We start from the raw sequence: 18,293 nt of genomic DNA on the forward strand, positions 1-18,293 counted from the left end.
AGGGAAAATTCATCACACAACCCTGATCTCCTTCAGTCTAAGAGTTTCCACCTTGCACCCTTGCTTTCGAAGACCACACAGAACAAGTCTGGAATCCTTGGGGTGGCTGCACAAGCTTTTCACTCCTAGCTTCAAAAAAACCTCATAGTTCTTTACAGGACTTAACTTAATGCACACGGGGAAACACGTTCACTGACAAGAGCAACACAGTTTCAAACTCTTTTCTACTCACAGTTCCTATTTACATAGTGGATCTGACAATTCTGGCAGCAAAAGGATCGGATAGGGTAAGCCTCAAGCAGCGAACTGGAAGACACACAGGCAGTTTCTCACCAAAAAGCCCCAATAGAGATTTCAAAAGGTCTCTTACCTTAGTTTGGTCCTGGGCATCAGTGAGGAGATGGTCTGTATCTCAACCTATCACTCTGGGCATCTCTATCCGAATCATGGCACCAAATTCTGGAAGAAATCAAACTTCGCGTTGTGGTTGTATCAGAATTGGCAGAGCCAGCTTGGTTTATTTACAGCTATACAAGTGATCACAAGGAGGGTTCTCAAAGGAACTCTGACCTCTACAAGTTTACAAGCATATTTATACTTTAGACAGAGAGAAAAGATTCAGGGTTCAGACAGAACAACCTTGAGAGAAACGGAAAGATGTTGATCATTTGTTTGTCACACGTAAGCAGTTTACTTATTCAGAAAAAAAAACCACTGTGTTTTGGGAACAGTTATCAGCTTCTGGTTCGGGGGAAAGGAGGAGGTTAACATCTGCACACAGAGCTTAATATATCAAGACAAAACAAGGCATGAAGGTTTTTTCTTATCTTAGAACATTTTGAAACACATAGCATCAGCATCTTGTTGTCTTCTTTTTCTCTCTCTTTGTCTCTCCTGTTAGTCAAGTAAGAGGCCTGGTTAAACTTATTTCCACAATCTCCAGTTGTGCTTTGTCCTTCTTGACTTCATCTCTGCATCACGGTTGCCCTTTCCAGCACTTGCACCATGAAGTTATTCCCAACAGTCTCGAAAACTTCCTAGATTGCCTGTGCAACTACTGTATTGCTCTCCCATGAAGTCCCCCATGAGAACCAGGGCTTCAAATTGGGTAACTTGTGCTATTTGTTTGAAGAAAGCTTAACCCACCACTGTTGACTTGATACACACCAGATCAACACTTGGGATCTCAATATTGCAGTGTTAGGCAGAAGGACGTGACACAAAATTATACACACACAAACTGCACATACAACACTATAGGTCTACACACAGATACACATATACACAAAGGCAAACACACATTTCAGTGGCTGTGTGTGTTAATACTAGCGGGTACTTGGGGTGTGCTTGGTGACTAGGGGAAACTTGAGGGTATTTGGGGTGCTTGATGGTACTTGGGGGTGGTTTGAAAATCCTGGAGACAGGGAAATCCAGGAGGTCAGGAGGTAAAGGAGTGGAGCTGGGGGAGCAAGCCGGCAGAGAAGCTGGGAGGTCTGGAGGTAGAGGAGAGAGAGAGAGCCAGGGCAGCAGAGGCAGAAAAGCTGGGAGGTAAGCTGGGGAATAAGGCTGGGGTGGGAGTCAGGAGGCTGGGAGGTAAAGAGAAGTGGGAGGGTTGGGGTGGCAGGAGCCAGAACAGCCAGGAAGTAAAGAGCCAGATGGGGCAAAGAGCTAGCTGGGGGTGAGAGCTGGGAGCCAGGAGGCAGGGAGGAGCAGTGGAGAAAAGCTAGGATGGTGAGGGGAGAAAGCCAGGAGCTGAGGCAAAGAGAAGGAGTGGGGCAGGGAAATAGAAGGCACAGAACAGGGCCGGGGCTATCTGGCAGGCAACGAGAGGTTAGAGCTGGCCAGAAGGAGCAGCAGAGGAAAGCAAGGAGCCAAGGAAAAGAGAAGGCAAAGAGAAATGGCGGAGCCAGGAGGTAGAGAGCTGGGAGACTGGGAGGAGCAACGGAGAAAAGCCGGGAGTTGAGGTAAAGACAAGTGGCAGAGCAGGGAGGTAAAGAGAAGCAGCAGAGAAGGGCAATAGAAAACACAGAACAGGTCTGGGGCTATCCGGGATTTCATAGATTTCATAGACATTAGGGTTGGAAGGGACCTCGGAAGATCATCGAGTCCAGCCCCCTGCCCTAGGGGCAGGAAGTCAGCTGCAGTTACAGGATCCCAACAAGATAAACAAACATCCAACTGACTCTTAACTGAGTCCAGAGTAGGTGCTTGCACCACCTCTGGTGGCAGTCTGTTCCAGGCCTTGGGGTCTCGGACTGTAAAGGAGTTCTTCCTTATGTCCAGCCTGAAATGGTCTTGGAGAAGTTTGTGATGATTTGACCGTGTCATCCCATGTCATCCCGCTCTGGGAACAGGCATTCCCCCAGATCCTGACGTACACCCCTTATATACTTATAGGTACCCACCAGGTCCCCACGAGCCTGCGCTTTTCCAAGCTGAAGAGTCCCATAGCTCTCAGCCTCTCATCATAAGGCCTGTTTTCCTGCCCTCTGATCATGTGCATGGTTCTCCTCTGAAATCTCTCAAGCTTCTCCACATCCTTTTTAAATTGTGGAGCCCAGAATTGGATACAGTACTCCAGCTGCAGCCTCACCAAGGCAGAGTACAGCGGGACAATGACATCCTGGGATTTGCTAGAGAAGCATCTGTGGATGCAAGCCAGAGTTTTCCTCACTTTGCCAGTTGCAACATTCCATTGGTGGCTCATATTCATCTTGTGGTCAATCATGACCCACAAGTCCCTTTCAGTCATGGTGCTAGCAAGCATAGCACTGCCAAGCCTATAGGCATGCTGTGAGTTTCTCTTCCCAAGGTGGAGTACCTTGCATTTTTCGGTGTTGAGCCGGCCGGGGGTGAAAGCCAGGAGGCTGAGAGGAGTGGTGGAGGAAAGCTGGGAGTAGAGCAGAGCCAGGGCAGAGCAGAGGCAAAGACATGGCAGAGAGCTGGGAGCCAAAGCGGAGAGCAGAGTCAGGGGTTGGACCCGGGGCAGAGAGCAGAGTCAGTGGAGCAGGGTCGGGGGTGAGAGCTGAGAGGAGCGGGAGCCTGGGAGGAGAGCAGAGCCGGGGCAGTGCAGAGGCAAAGAGGTGGTGGAGAGTCAGGAGCTGGGGTGGAGAGCAAAGCCAGGAGAGTCAGGGGCTGGAGAGACAAACCAGAGGTAAAGAGATCCAGGAGGCCAGGCGGAGAGGTGTTCCTTTCCACTCCCATCCCAACATGCTACAAATATATGGATTTTTTACCATTAACTATAGCTGCTTAATAACTGCTTTATCATAAGAGTAGTGATTGCTGTTGATGTTGGTGGTGGTGTGCTCTTCTGGTTTTTTTTTCTGTTTGGTTTTTCTGGACTACATTTCCCAGCATGCCTGACCTTATTGATCTTCATACAGTTTCAAACATCTCACGGTGTGAAGGGTAACAAGAAGGGTTTCTTCAAGTACACTAGCAACAAAAGGAAGGTCAGGGAAAGTGTTGGTCCCTTACTGAATGAAGGAAGCAACCTAGTGACAGAGGATGATGAAATGGCTGAAGTATTCAATACCTTTTTTACCTCTGTCTTCACAGGCAAGGTTAGCTCCCAGACTATTGCACTGGGCCACACAGTTTTGGGAGACGGTAAGTAGGCCTCAGTGGTGAAAGAACAGGTTGGAGACTATTTAGAAAAGCTGGATGTGTACAAGTCCATGAAGCCAGATGCAATGCATCCAATGGTGCTGAGGGAGTTGGCTGATGTGATTGCGGAGCAGCTGGCATTAATCTTTGAAAACTTGTGTTGCCCTGAGGGGTCAGGCCAATGCTCAGGATCTCAATATTGTGCTGTTAGACAGGAGGGCATGGTGTACAGTTGCACATGCACACAGAAAAATCAATTAAGCACACATACACTCACTAGGTGCATACATACCTACTAGGCATACACACTCACACTAGCAACTCAGATACACACACGTTCAAAATAACAAGTCTAGGTTCATGCACAACTATCACCAGTTTAAGCCCATACACATTACACACTAACCAAATATAGACAGAATCAGTTACCAGTTACCAACACCTGTACATCCAATACACATACGTGGATTACTAATTCATATACCACACACACACACACACACACACACAGAATAATATCTATATATGTATATATATGTGTATTCACTAATTCACACACATACCACCCACCTACACATACACACAGGTGAGTTCCTAAGTTGGGTGTTGTGATGTGTATGTATGTATGTGCTTGGTGTACTTCAGATACCTGGTGAAAGGTTAAGGTAAGAAAATAGAAGTGTAGGGAGTTCAAGTTGCTGGGAGTGAAAGTTACCGGGACCAGGATTAGAACCGGTAGACTAGAGGGGCCTGGGCTGAAGAACTGAGGCTCGGGGGTAACTTTAGGTTAATTGATCTTAATTGATTAAAAGACAACACCCAAAGCCTGCAGAACAGGGGAGAGATGCTGGAACAGAGGCTGGGACTGGAGCCAGAGCTACAGGGGAGCTGAAAATGTAGGTGGGGAGAGGGAAAATGGGACTAAGGGAAAGTGTGGGCATTAAAGAGGGGCTCTGGGTGTGGGGAGCCAGAGGATGGCTCCAGGGAAGCTGGAGAAGTTGCAGGGAGTGGCAGTAGGTGCTGGGAGCTGGAGAAAGGCTCCAGCTGCTAGAGAAAACTGCAGGACAGCCACGAGGAGCTGGGAAGCTGCAGGGTGCTAAGAGCCCCAGCCATGGTGCAAGAGGGAGCTGGAGAGGGAGTATACCCAAGCACCACCGAGGGTGCTAAGAGCCAAGCCCCCAGCCATTCAAAGAAAGCCTCCACAATTCAGGTATTACACAAAGAGAAAGCCTCAACAGTTGTGGCCAGTGACCAGGGGGAAGCAAGACAAGTTCAGGAACCAGGAGGTGGGCATTTCCTTCACCACTTTCCCATGGTAAAATAGGCAGGGAGGGTGGGTGTATAATCACCTGCCTTACGCTCAGTATCTACCTGCTTTCTCATGGTAAGAAATCAAACTGTAATTCTATATATAACAGAACTATATCAGAAATACATTGGCTACCCATATATAGTGGAATTGAACCATTACAGTCATGAATCTTGAAGGAAGTGTTGTCATACTCTTCATTTTCTCTTTCTTTCTTCCTTTGTCTTTCTTCCATTATGTCACACCAACAGGGATGGAAAGTCAACTATGATGAAAGTCAATGCATAGTAGTTCAGTTGTTGAGAGAATGAATCCTGAAGGAAGTGTTGTCATTTCTCTTTCTTCCTTTCTCTTTCTGCCTCCTGTCACACCAATGGGAATGGATCAACCTGCAGCTAGCAATGGAAGAGCATCTGAAAACCAGAGGGAGGGAGGATTATAAGAGTATGGGAATGTGTATTGGTGCCTCTTGTGCACCTCAAGTACCTTCCTTCACACCCCTAAAAAATTCCACCACCCCCTTTACAATGAATTTGAACTAAACAATGCACTCCCCCCAACCAGAGCTGACCTATGTTATGCCACTGGTGTAGGACCTTGGGCAAATAAACTCCCCTCACACCCCATGCAGAGCCAATCCTGTGTGCTGTGGCAGCGGTGGCTGGGGATGGGAGTTGGTGAGCATCCAGATGCGAGGCCAGTAGCAGCACTGAGGATTCACCCTGTGCATTCTGCCTGTCTCTGCAGGGCTCCCCAAGGGCTGTTCCCAGGGTGGTGCTGCTATTCACACCCCACTAGGGACAACCCTCAGGGCACAGACAAGAGTCAGGTGTCACTTGCCAAAGATGGTATGTAGCACATTGCCATAGCCACTTTCAAGTCACACGTTTCACAGGTGTGCAAGCTATATGATGCACAAGCATCAAATAGCACTTGAAGCGTCACTGCACTCCACTTGATCAGCCTGCAGTCTTCTCAAACCCTAGATTTGCATTGCTGTGCCACCCCCCCACCACCCCCAGGGGCAAGTCTCATTCCCGGGATGAGGCCTTCTCTGCCCCTGTTGTGCTGTCATCCCCCACCTGTCTCAAACCTCCCTTGTAGATACACCAAACGTGCACCCCAATCTCTTCTCCCCCTATTTATAATGCTTGAGTGGCCCCCACCAGCAGCCTCATTTTGGTGTGGAAAAAAAGCCAGACAGTCTAATGCCAGGCTTGAAAAGAGCGCAAAAAGAAGGTGGAAAAGTTTGCAAAGTTTCTGGGTTTGTTTGCAAGCAAAACAGGTCAAGGAAGTCTTGTGAAGAGTGATCCAAAAAAGAGCATCGTGAAGCTGATGTGAGGCCCTGACTTTGCGAAATGGCTCATGGCTTTCCAAAAAGCAAGCCAGGCTGGCTGCTGGGGGGTGAAACACCATGCCACCACACTGTTTACCTGCCCCTCTGTTTACCTCTGGAGCCCCTGCTGTACCTGTGCAAGAGAGACTGTTTTGTGTGCAAGCAAGCAAATCAAAGCTGGAAACCTTAAGACACCCGCCACCTCCCACCATGTGCAAGAGAGATTGCTAACCCCTCCCCTCCTGCCACCCCCCATGTACTTGTGCATGAGAGATTTGTTTTTCTTGCTTGTAAATAAGCTGGAAACCCCACAGCACCCCCTCCCCCCTGACCCATGGCCTTGCAATTTGAAGCCCTGACTTTGAAAAGTGGCTGGTGGCTTTCCTAAAAGCAAGCCAGGCTGGCTGTTGGGGGGTGACACACCCAGGCAGCTTCCCTTTTTACCTCTGGAGCCCCCATGTACCTGTGCAAGAGAGACTGTTTTGTGTGCAAGAAAACAAAGCAAACCTGGAAACCCCAGGGCACCCCCCCCCATCCTTCACCATCTGCAAGAGAGATTGCCAACCCCTCCCCTCCCAGCACCATGCAGGAAGTGGCAGGAAAAATGAAAAGAGGGAAATGAACTCAAACAATGAATGACATCCACCTTTGCAACCAAGCAGTGTAAGGGTGGATATGGAGGCAGACACAGGAAGACAGGAAACCATGAGTTTTTATTGTTTGCAACATTATATTACAGCAGTTACTTGGGCTTCTTTGCTTTCACCCTACCATGAACCTGAACTGCCTGTCTCCCTGAAATGCAGTGGCACACTTTTGGGCATCTTAGCCATTTATTTAGGTAGTTCTGCACACTCTGAAAGGCATCCCTGAAAGTGGCACGTGAACTCTGTAATTTAGCATGGGACTCCTCTATCACATCTTTCAATTTCCACATGGTGTCTTGCACTTCCGCAAGAATGGCATCCTCCTTATGCTGGGACTCATGGAGTTCATCCTACCAGGCATCTTCGTGTTGCACTCTGGCTACTGAGGACTCCACCAAAACCTTGAGCAAGGTTTTGTGGGACCGTCTCTACTTGCTGTGAAAATCTCTGCTGCGCTTTGCTGAAGTGCGAGCGGGGCACCGTTCCTGGCAGCCAAGGTTCGCAGTGGCTGATAAACAAAGAAAAAAGCAATGGTTGCCTTCCCCACACAGAAGGAAAGTAAACACCCCCACCCCCACCACACAGTGCACAAAAACAGACCCCACAACAGTGGGGCACTGCTCATACTGCCCAAAACTTATGAGTACTCACTGCTCCGGGAACAGGTCCATAGCTGCCACTGCTAGCTGCAAAAAATTAATTAAAGCAAATCATTAGCTATCAAATCCAGCCTGCACCACCACCGAAAGAACATGGAGACCCACCTACAGCAACACATGAATTTCTTCCCTGCCCCCCAGGGGGCCCCCAAACCCAACCAGCATGAACCCTGGAGTTGCCTGGCAGTGGCAAGAAGCACATTAGAAGAGACTTATCAGGTCCAGCATGTTCTTGTGTCTCAGTAATGGTAGATGATGCATTGGCTGTATGGGTTTCTTCCTGACCCTCAACCTCCTCCACTTCATCATCCGCGCTAGTCCATGGAATGGAGGGGCTAAGTGGCACTAACTGTAAGGTGACTGATGGTTCTTCCTACCCCTTATCAGGGAACAGAGAGCAGTCGCCAAACAGCTGAGACATGCTCATGGTAACACCATCAGGAGGGTCTGCTGCTGCCGCCGTCACCTCCTCCTCCTCCTCTACCTCCACCTCCACCTCCAGCCCAATCCTGGTGCTGAAAGTCTCCAAACCTGGGGTGTTTCCTTCATCCTTGGAGAGAATGATGGCCAGCTTGTCATAGAAAGGGGCAATTGTGCAACCTGCCCCAGAGCGAGAGTTCGCATCTCTGGCTCTGTAAAACACTGATCTCAGGGACTTGATCTTGCACCAGACTTGGGTCCAGTCATGATTGTGCCCTTGTGTCTGCATGCCTTTTGCAATATCAACATAAACAGGCTTATTCCTCCCACTTTCCAGCCTGTCTATGATCCTTTGCTCCTATGAAATGTTGATTAAGTCCTCCAGTTCTTCCTGAGTTCAGTTGGGTCCACAGGCATTGGAGGTATCAGCCTCCTGGGCCTTCGGCTCTGTACTGTGGGCCCTGGCTTTCTGAGACATGGTGAAACAGATCATGGTCAACAGCACAAGCGATTTGTGAAAGGAGCTGGCAAATTGGGAGGGGGGCTCACCTTTATACTCAGGCTGTACTTGCATGAGAGCCTGGGAAAATCCCAAGGATTATGAAGTCATTACCTGTAAGTGTCAAGAGACCCAAAGATGATGAAGCACCCAGTTAACAACAAAACAGACTTGGTGATGGGGTAAATAAGGCCATTGTACTTTGGGATGACTGCTCAATGGCCCAGAATGTTGCAAAAATCCATACCTACCTGGCTGCTTGTGCTAAATAATTTTATTACAGAAGCACAGCCTGTTTTCCATTAAAGTGGCAAAAGTTTTAAGTAGCTAGAAGAGGAGTAGGCAAAACATTTTTTGTTTGCAGGCTTGATTATATCAGAACACCGGCTGCAAAGCTCAGGATGAAAGGATGAAAGGATGTGCAAAAGCCTCAATGCCCCAGGGTGCTGAGATGAAGTGTTGAAAAAGAAGCTACACCAAGCTACAGACCAACCACACAGTCCCTGTGCTGGATGGACATGGAATGTGCATTTGACCAACTGAAAGGATGATGGAGGGCACTTTCTTTGGATCAAGAAAATCTAATGGCCTCTAACTGTGCTGCACAATATCTGTGAGAGCCACTGAGAGGTTTTCAAGGACTCGTCGGAAGAAGAAGCATGACAGGGAGTGGCCAGACAACAGAGATGTTGGGCAGCAGCAGCAACACAGGGACCATGGAGATATCCTCAAAGAGAGACTGGTCAGGAGGCTCTTGTGCTTGACTGTCTGGTAGGACAACAATCCCTAGGAGTGCTTTGTTCCAAAATAAAAATAAATTCATTTTTTTATACTTTAAATCTTTGTCTGTCTACAGGGGAATGTGTCATTGCAGATGGGGGGCAGAAGGGAGGATGGTCAGGGGAATGGGGAGGAAATCTGGACTGGGTTAGGGGTTTGCTGCTTCCAGACTGTGAGTGGTTTTGGGGAGGGGGGTATTACGCACTGTCACCCACATGTGAATGAGTCCCTGTGGGGAGGGGAGGGGAGCAAGCTGAACAACCCACATTTTGAAAAACATTCCAAAAACATTTATAAAACATTTCACAACACACCTCTAACAGCTGTATGTGACACTACACAAACAGATTGACGTTGTGCCTGGGCAGAGAAGGGAAGAGTTCCAATGGGAGCTGCCATTGGAAACTATATGAAGATCATTGAGCTCGGGCATACTGGGAAATGTAGTCCAGAAAAAACAAACAAAAATAAAGCCAGAAGAGCTCACCACCACCATCATTGACAGTAATAGCGAATCAACTGGGAGGCAACAAACACCCACCCACTCTTCTTATGATATTATAGCCCTACCCACTACTCTTATGATAAAGCAGTTATTAAGCAGTTATAGTTAATGAAAAGAGCCCCCCATATATTTGTAGCATGTTGGGATGGGAAGGTAAGGAATGGGAGGAGAGGATTGACTCAGCTTGTCTTTGGGTTTGGGACAGGGTTTTGGGGGTCACGTACTGGTGGAGAGACCAGACTGAATGAACATAAGCAAGTGCAAGTGACAAGAATTTTGGGGTGACCACGACTATGCCAAGGGTAGACTGCCATTGAGAGTCAGGACTGCCCAGTGAGAGTCTGGGTTGGGGCGGGGGGAGGACTAGGAAGCCCAGTTGGTTCACATGTGCCTTCTGCTGTGATACATTAGGAAAGACTAGGGGGTAAGGTATAGGTATTTATATAGGTATTTGACTCCCCCTACTGAAATCTGAGAGGAATGAAACATGGGGGTCTAACCCACTTAAAAGCACCGTTTGTGCAAACACGAACGCACTAAAAAAAGCCAGAATTAAATTTCCAGGTGGTCTACATTAACTCTCGCATCATCTACACACACCTATTGTTTTTACACTGTCCTGCATATACATTTCAGATTTGCTGAGAACATGTATAAAATAGTTGAATTAATAATTGAAAGGGAGTACAATAGGCTTCAGAAAACAAGGTGTTTACAGCTGCAATAGTCTCCATGCTTAGTTCTATCATGGCTTCAGAAGATAGAGAATTACAGGCACTCTAGTTCTACTAATCTTTTAACAAAGAAGAAAGAAGCCTGGGGATTTTTGTGTCGAAGTGAAAGAGGATGTAAAGTCAGGTACATGATAAAGTGCCATTAGGTATTCACAAGTTCAGTTCCACAGCATCCTGGGAAAACGAAACTAAATATTAAAATTCATTATATCCTACATTAGCTCTCTTATGTCCCACTCAGCTATTTAAATTGTTTTTTAAAATGTGTGATTGACTGTCAAAATGTTAGAGATAATGATAGCATTTGCATTTAATATATTTCTCTCATGGATGGAGTGATTCATTTCTAAAGAAGGCTAATTTAGGGGAAAATATAGATTAATCAAGAAACGCTATTTACAAATATGCTAATACATAATTTTAAGGAATGTACACTGTAGTTTGGAGCTCAGAAATTGAAAAAAACTTGAATTTATTTTGCTTACTCTGATGTTGTTTAAACTGGTAAAGAAGTATTCAAATAATGGTAACATTTGTTCTGAAAAAAAAATCAGTTATTATAATCTCAATTCTTGTCCTCTTCTCAACATCTTGGTTAAGTACACATGTTCAAAAGCCCCTGGCAGAAGTATTCTATTATGCAACTTAAAGCACTATAAGTGCAAGCAAACGGAATAGGCATTTGCTCTTTTGAAACTGTATGAAGATCAATAAGGTCAGGCATGCTGGGAAATGTAGTCCAGAAAAACCAAACAGAAAAAAAAACCAGAAGAGCACACCACCACCAACATCAACAGCAATCACCAATCAACTGGGAGGCAACAAATACCCATGCACCTGCTCCTCTTATGATATCATAGCCCTACTCACTACTCTTATGATAAAGCAGTTATTAAGCAGCTATAGTTAATGGTAAAAAACCCATATATTTATAGCATGGTGGGATGGGAGGGGAAAGGAACACCTCTCCGCCTGGCCTCCTGGATCTCTTTACCTCTGGTTTGTCTCTCCAGCCCCTGACTCTCCTGGCTTTGCTCTCCACCCCAGCTCCTGACTCTCCACCACCTCTTTGCCTCTGCACTGCCCCGGCTCTGCTCTCCTCCCAGGCTCCCGCTCCTCTCAGCTCTCACCCCCGACCCTGCTCCACTGACTCTGCTCTCTGCCCCGGGTCCAACCCCTGACTCTGCTCTCCGCTTTGGCTCCCAGCTCTCTGCCATGTCTTTGCCTCTGCTCTGCCCTGGCTCTGCTCTACTCCCAGCTTTCCTCCACCACTCCTCTCAGCCTCCTGGCTTTCACCCCCGGCCGGCTCAACACCGAAAAATGCAAGGTACTCCACCTTGGGAAGAGAAACTCACAGCATGCCTATAGGCTTGGCAGTGCTATGCTTGCTAGCACCATGACTGAAAGGGACTTGTGGGTCATGATTGACCACAAGATGAATATGAGCCACCAATGGAATGTTGCAACTGGCAAAGTGAGGAAAACTCTGGCTTGCATCCACAGATGCTTCTCTAGCAAATCCCAGGATGTCATTGTCCCGCTGTACTCTGCCTTGGTGAGGCTGCAGCTGGAGTACTGTATCCAATTCTGGGCTCCACAATTTAAAAAGGATGTGGAGAAGCTTGAGAGATTTCAGAGGAGAACCATGCACATGATCAGAGGGCAGGAAAACAGGCCTTATGATGAGAGGCTGAGAGCTATGGGACTCTTCAGCTTGGAAAAGCGCAGGCTCGTGGGGACCTGGTGGGTACCTATAAGTATATAAGGGGTGTACGTCAGGATCTGGGGGAATGCCTGTTCCCAGAGCGGGATGACATGGGATGACACGGTCAAATCATCACAAACTTCTCCAAGACCATTTCAGGCTGGACATAAGGAAGAACTCCTTTACAGTCCGAGACCCCAAGGCCTGGAACAGACTGCCACCAGAGGTGGTGCAAGCACCTACTCTGGACTCAGTTAAGAGTCAGTTGGATGTTTGTTTATCTTGTTGGGATCCTGTAACTGCAGCTGACTTCCTGCCCCTAGGGCAGGGGGCTGGACTCGATGATCTTCCGAGGTCCCTTCCAACCCTAATGTCTATGAAATCTATGAAATCCCGGATAGCCCCAGACCTGTTCTGTGTTTTCTATTGCCCTTCTCTGCTGCTTCTCTTTACCTCCCTGCTCTGCCACTTGTCTTTACCTCAACTCCCGGCTTTTCTCCGTTGCTCCTCCCAGTCTCCCAGCTCTCTACCTCCTGGCTCCGCCATTTCTCTTTGCCTTCTCTTTTCCTTGGCTCCTTGCTTTCCTCTGCTGCTCCTTCTGGCCAGCTCTAACCTCTCGTTGCCTGCCAGATAGCCCCGGCCCTGTTCTGTGCCTTCTATTTCCCTGCCCCACTCCTTCTCTTTGCCTCAGCTCCTGGCTTTCTCCCCTCACCATCCTAGCTTTTCTCCACTGCTCCTCCCTGCCTCCTGGCTCCCAGCTCTCACCCCCAGCTAGCTCTTTGCCCCATCTGGCTCTTTACTTCCTGGCTGTTCTGGCTCCTGCCACCCCAACCCTCCCACTTCTCTTTACCTCCCAGCCTCCTGACTCCCACCCCAGCCTTATTCCCCAGCTTACCTCCCAGCTTTTCTGCCTCTGCTGCCCTGGCTCTCTCTCTCTCCTCTACCTCCAGACCTCCCAGCTTCTCTGCCGGCTTGCTCCCCCAGCTCCACTCCTTTACCTCCTGACCTCCTGGATTTCCCTGTCTCCAGGATTTTCAAACCACCCCCAAGTACCATCAAGCACCCCAAATACCCTCAAGTTTCCCCTAGTCACCAAGCACACCCCAAGTACCCGCTAGTATTAACACACACAGCCACTGAAATGTGTGTTTGCCTTTGTGTATATGTGTATCTGTGTGTAGACCTATAGTGTTGTATGTGCAGTTTGTGTGTGTATAATTTTGTGTCACGTCCTTCTGCCTAACACTGCAATATTGAGATCCCAAGTGTTGATCTGGTGTGTATCAAGTCAACAGTGGTGGGTTAAGCTTTCTTCAAACAAATAGCACAAGTTACCCAATTTGAAGCCCTGGTTCTCATGGGGGACTTCATGGGAGAGCAATACAGTAGTTGCACAGGCAATCTAGGAAGTTTTCGAGACTGTTGGGAATAACTTCATGGTGCAAGTGCTGGAAAGGGCAACCGTGATGCAGAGATGAAGTCAAGAAGGACAAAGCACAACTGGAGATTGTGGAAATAAGTTTAACCAGGCCTCTTACTTGACTAACAGGAGAGACAAAGAGAGAGAAAAAGAAGACAACAAGATGCTGATGCTATGTGTTTCAAAATGTTCTAAGATAAGAAAAAACCTTCATGCCTTGTTTTGTCTTGATATATTAAGCTCTGTGTGCAGATGTTAACCTCCTCCTTTCCCCCGAACCAGAAGCTGATAACTGTTCCCAAAACACAGTGGTTTTTTTTTCTGAATAAGTAAACTGCTTACGTGTGACAAACAAATGATCAACATCTTTCCGTTTCTCTCAAGGTTGTTCTGTCTGAACCCTGAATCTTTTCTCTCTGTCTAAAGTATAAATATGCTTGTAAACTTGTAGAGGTCAGAGTTCCTTTGAGAACCCTCCTTGTGATCACTTGTATAGCTGTAAATAAACCAAGCTGGCTCTGCCAATTCTGATACAACCACAACGCGAAGTTTGATTTCTTCCAGAATTTGGTGCCATGATTCGGATAGAGATGCCCAGAGTGATAGGTTGAGATACAGACCATCTCCTCACTGATGCCCAGGACCAAACTAAGGTAAGAGACCTTTTGAAATCTCTATTGGGGCTTTTTGGTGAGAAACTGCCTGTGTGTCTTCCAGTTCGCTGCTTGAGGCTTACCCTATCCGATCCTTTTGCTGCCAGAATTGTCAGATCCACTATGTAAATAGGAACTGTGAGTAGAAAAGAGTTTGAAACTGTGTTGCTCTTGTCAGTGAACGTGTTTCCCCGTGTGCATTAAGTTAAGTCCTGTAAAGAACTATGAGGTTTTTTTGAAGCTAGGAGTGAAAAGCTTGTGCAGCCACCCCAAGGATTCCAGACTTGTTCTGTGTGGTCTTCGAAAGCAAGGGTGCAAGGTGGAAACTCTTAGACTGAAGGAGTTAAGCTATGCTTGCTAGCACCATGACTGAAAGGGACTTGTGGGTCATGATTGACCACAAGATGAATATGAGCCACCAATGGAATGTTGCAACTGGCAAAGCGAGGAAAATTCTGGCTTGCATCCACAGATGCTTCTCTAGCAAATCCCAGGATGTCATTGTCCCGCTGTACTCTGCCTTGGTGAGGCTGCAGCTGGAGTACTGTATTTAGAACATGCAAACCTTTTGTGCATTGTAGTCTAGGGTTCAATTTTTGATCATGAAGGTTAGCAATTGTGCATTTATGTCAGTGTTTTAAGGGCGGGGGTCTTTCGCAAACTTTCTTGTCCCTTCAGGGAAAATTTCTTGTAGCATGTCTTCTGACAAGTAATGTACATTAAAAAAGTAAGGGAAAAAAAAATACAGTACTATGCAGTATTCAATATTTGTGTTTCTGTATACGAGATGCTATATCACCGTAGCAATAAGCTACAGTGACATAGCGTGTCACAATGGTGACACAGCATCAGCAGGCAGGAACCATGATGCTGATGCTACTCTGCAGTAGCAATGAGGTACTGTGCAGTAGCTCATTGTTACTGTTCAGTAGAGTTGGAAACAACCTGTGAGCTGCAGGGACTGAACAGTAACAGCAGTTACTGCTCAGTAATAACTGTGCAGTTGAGAGCATGAGTCAATGCACCCTGTGTGTACTAGTACTGTCTATCAGTAAGACTTAAATGACTAAGACCTGTTTGTCTGACTATAAAGACTGATCTTTGACCTAATTTATCAGGAGAATAAAAAGTAAACAAACTTTAGACTCCTCATATCAGACAAGAACACCAAATCAGTTAGGATGACAGCAAATGTATAATACGGTCTTTTAAGAAGCCTAATTTAGTAAGAAATGTGAAGGAACATAAATATAGCTACAATTGCATATCAAGTAACCTTACTAATCAAATGGCAAAGCGCAAAATACTTACTGTACACCATTCAGTTCCTCGTAGAAAGGTACTCATTTCTCATGAAGCATAGTTTATTTTTGAGTCAGTTGAAACACAAAGTAACTTTTGGACTAATCTTCCAGGTGAAAGCAACTTTCATATTTAGCTAAGCATATGCAACAAAAGAATAATGAAAATCCTAAGAAAACTTTGCAAAAAGTTGCCTGTGTAAAATTGCATAAAAACATTATTCAGGATTCATGTTATATATTAAACACAGCTTAGAAAGAGTGAAAAACTCCAGCATCTAGTTTTTCTTTATTATACTATTTGATTTTACACCATGCAACGATTACAAGTCTTGCGCACTTTTTTGTGATAGCCACATGGAAACTCTTAAAAATTTAAAAGCAGATGTTAGTTTGAATTGGTGTCCTGATAGTGAAGGAAAACATTGAACTGAAATAGTCTTGTTTACTGCTGCTAGATCCTAAAGTCAGAATGCTAACAAGGAGGGATATTTAAAATTTAGGTGCCACTCAAAAAGAAATATTACTCTCTGTCTCTCTCTCTCTCTCTATATATATATATATTGAGAGAGAGAGAGAGAGAGAGAGAGAGAGAGAATATTTAATTTTAGACTATCAAGATTCTAACAATGATTTTCTTCTGACTTTGTGCATTGTTGAAACATCTACAACACATATACTGGCACGCAATGACTTTTAAATTCTGTTACATTTTAAAGAATATTAAAAGTCAGAGGTAAATTGACACAGCATGTCTATAGAAGAAAGATGGCCTGTTACATCTCTGGGTGGGCATTTCACACACACACACAGACATAGATTAATTTATATCTCTGAGACAAGGAAGTATAATGACAAAAGAAAAAAAAATAAAGCAGTTATGGAATAAGGCCCAAATTTTCAAGAGACAACTTTAATTTTGATTATCTCTATTTTTGATCCCCATCCTGGCAAACCATGAAATTGATTTTCCAAGCTGTTATGAACTTACAATTCCTACTTACTTCACCTGTTATTATAGGTGTGCTAAGAAGCTTTGCAAATCAGGTGTAAGATGTCTGAAGTAGAACATCAAGAAGAACATGATGCTTCTGAAGAATTGGTTCTCTGTGGCCTATCCAAATTCACCCAACAATTTTATGACAGAATCAGGGTCACAACACTTGCATCCCTGTTCTCTGCCTTAATCCTTTGATAACCTTTAATTCTTCAGTAAATAAAGATGCAATATATTTCTAGTTAATGTGGAAGCTAAAAAACACACTTGTATGACTGGTAACACATATATAACAGGGACTCTCTGAAGAGATGTAGATAGCAAATTGAAACTGGTATGGACTGGCTAATTTTGTCTCTTCCATTACTATAATTATAGATTGAGAGGGGAACTGAACATTCAGATCCCCTACATGGATTTTGAAATTCCAAGCATAATTTCTTCAGCTGTATAGCTACAGTGTGAAAATTCCTGATGGAAAGAATCTACTTACTGATATGTGCAATTGCTGCAGGGCATGAACTTCCTGGCTAGAGAGCCTGAGGAGTTAGACAGAGCTCTGCAGCTGCAGGTTGCCTGGGCAGAATGCTAATGGGGAAATTAGCTGGCACCTGCACCCGGTTAGGTGACCAGAAGGAGTCAGGGCCCTGGACACATACAAGCCCCAGAGCTGAGGCCAGCAGGGGATAGTTCTTTGGCAAGCTGCCAGGGGAAGGAGCTCCTGCAGGGAAGAACTATCCAGGAATGCTGTGGCTGCTGGATAGACTGTTTATGGAGCTAATGAGGCTCCAGGAGTCTACAAGGTACCCAGGGCTGGGAGGTACGGGGTTTAGAGGAGTCTGTCAGGACTGACACCGAGCAGCAACTTGAGGGCAGCCTCCCAATTCATCATTTATACCAGCAAGACATGGCAGGTGAGCTTAGTAGGTGCATAGGGTGGAGCCAGCATGGTCATGGTGCCCTAGGGACATCACAGCCATCCCTGGGGAGGCCTTATCATGACAGCAATGTTAGCCCCCAGAAATTAAAAATTATATACTGCAACATGTACAGCATATGTCTAACTCCATTATGTCTGCTTTAAAGGATAGCAATCTTAGAATCATAGAAAATTAGGGTTGGAAGGGACCCGACATCATCTAATCCAACCATCTGCTCAAAGTAGGATGATCTCCAACTAGATCATTCCAGCCAAGGCTTTGTCTAGCCAGGTCTTAAAAACCTCCAGCGATGGAGAGTCCACAACCTCTCTGGGTAACAGGTTCCAGTGTTTTACTACCCTCCTAGTGAGAATTCTTCCTCATATCAAACCTAAACTTTTTTGCTGCAACTTGAGACCATTGCTCCTTGTTATGTCATCTGTCACCACTGAGAAAAGTCTAGTTCTATCCTCTTTTGAACCCCCCTTCAGGTAGTTGAAGGCTGCTATAAAACAACACCCTCAGTCTTCTCTTCTCCAACCCAAATAAGACCAGGTTCCCTCAGCCTCTCCTTATAAGTCATGGGCTCCAGACCCCTCACAATTTCTGTTGCCCTCTGTTGGACGCTCTCCAACTTATCCACATCTTTTCTGTAGTTGGGGCCCCAAAACTGAACACGGTACTGCAGATGTGTTCTTGATTATTTTCTCTAGCATTTTCCCAGGGATGGAGGTAAGACTGACTGGCCTGAAGTTACCTGGCTCATCCCTTCTCCCTTTCTTGAAAAAGGGCACCACAC

General features: G+C 46.1%; 1 long non-coding RNA gene across 1 annotated transcript; it reads left to right on the forward strand.

Annotated features, from left to right (window-relative positions):
• The first annotated feature begins 14,197 nt into the window (after positions 1–14,197).
• On the forward strand, positions 14,198–16,820 carry LOC112551457. Its single transcript, XR_003095772.1, has 2 exons — positions 14,198–14,276; positions 16,599–16,820. It is a non-coding gene; the product is annotated as an uncharacterized LOC112551457 (long non-coding RNA).
• The last annotated feature ends 1,473 nt before the right edge of the window (positions 16,821–18,293 follow it).

The sequence above is a fragment of the Alligator sinensis genome, unplaced genomic scaffold, assembly GCF_000455745.1.
Source record: "Alligator sinensis unplaced genomic scaffold, ASM45574v1 scaffold176_1, whole genome shotgun sequence".
Classification (NCBI taxonomy): domain Eukaryota; kingdom Metazoa; phylum Chordata; order Crocodylia; family Alligatoridae; genus Alligator; species Alligator sinensis.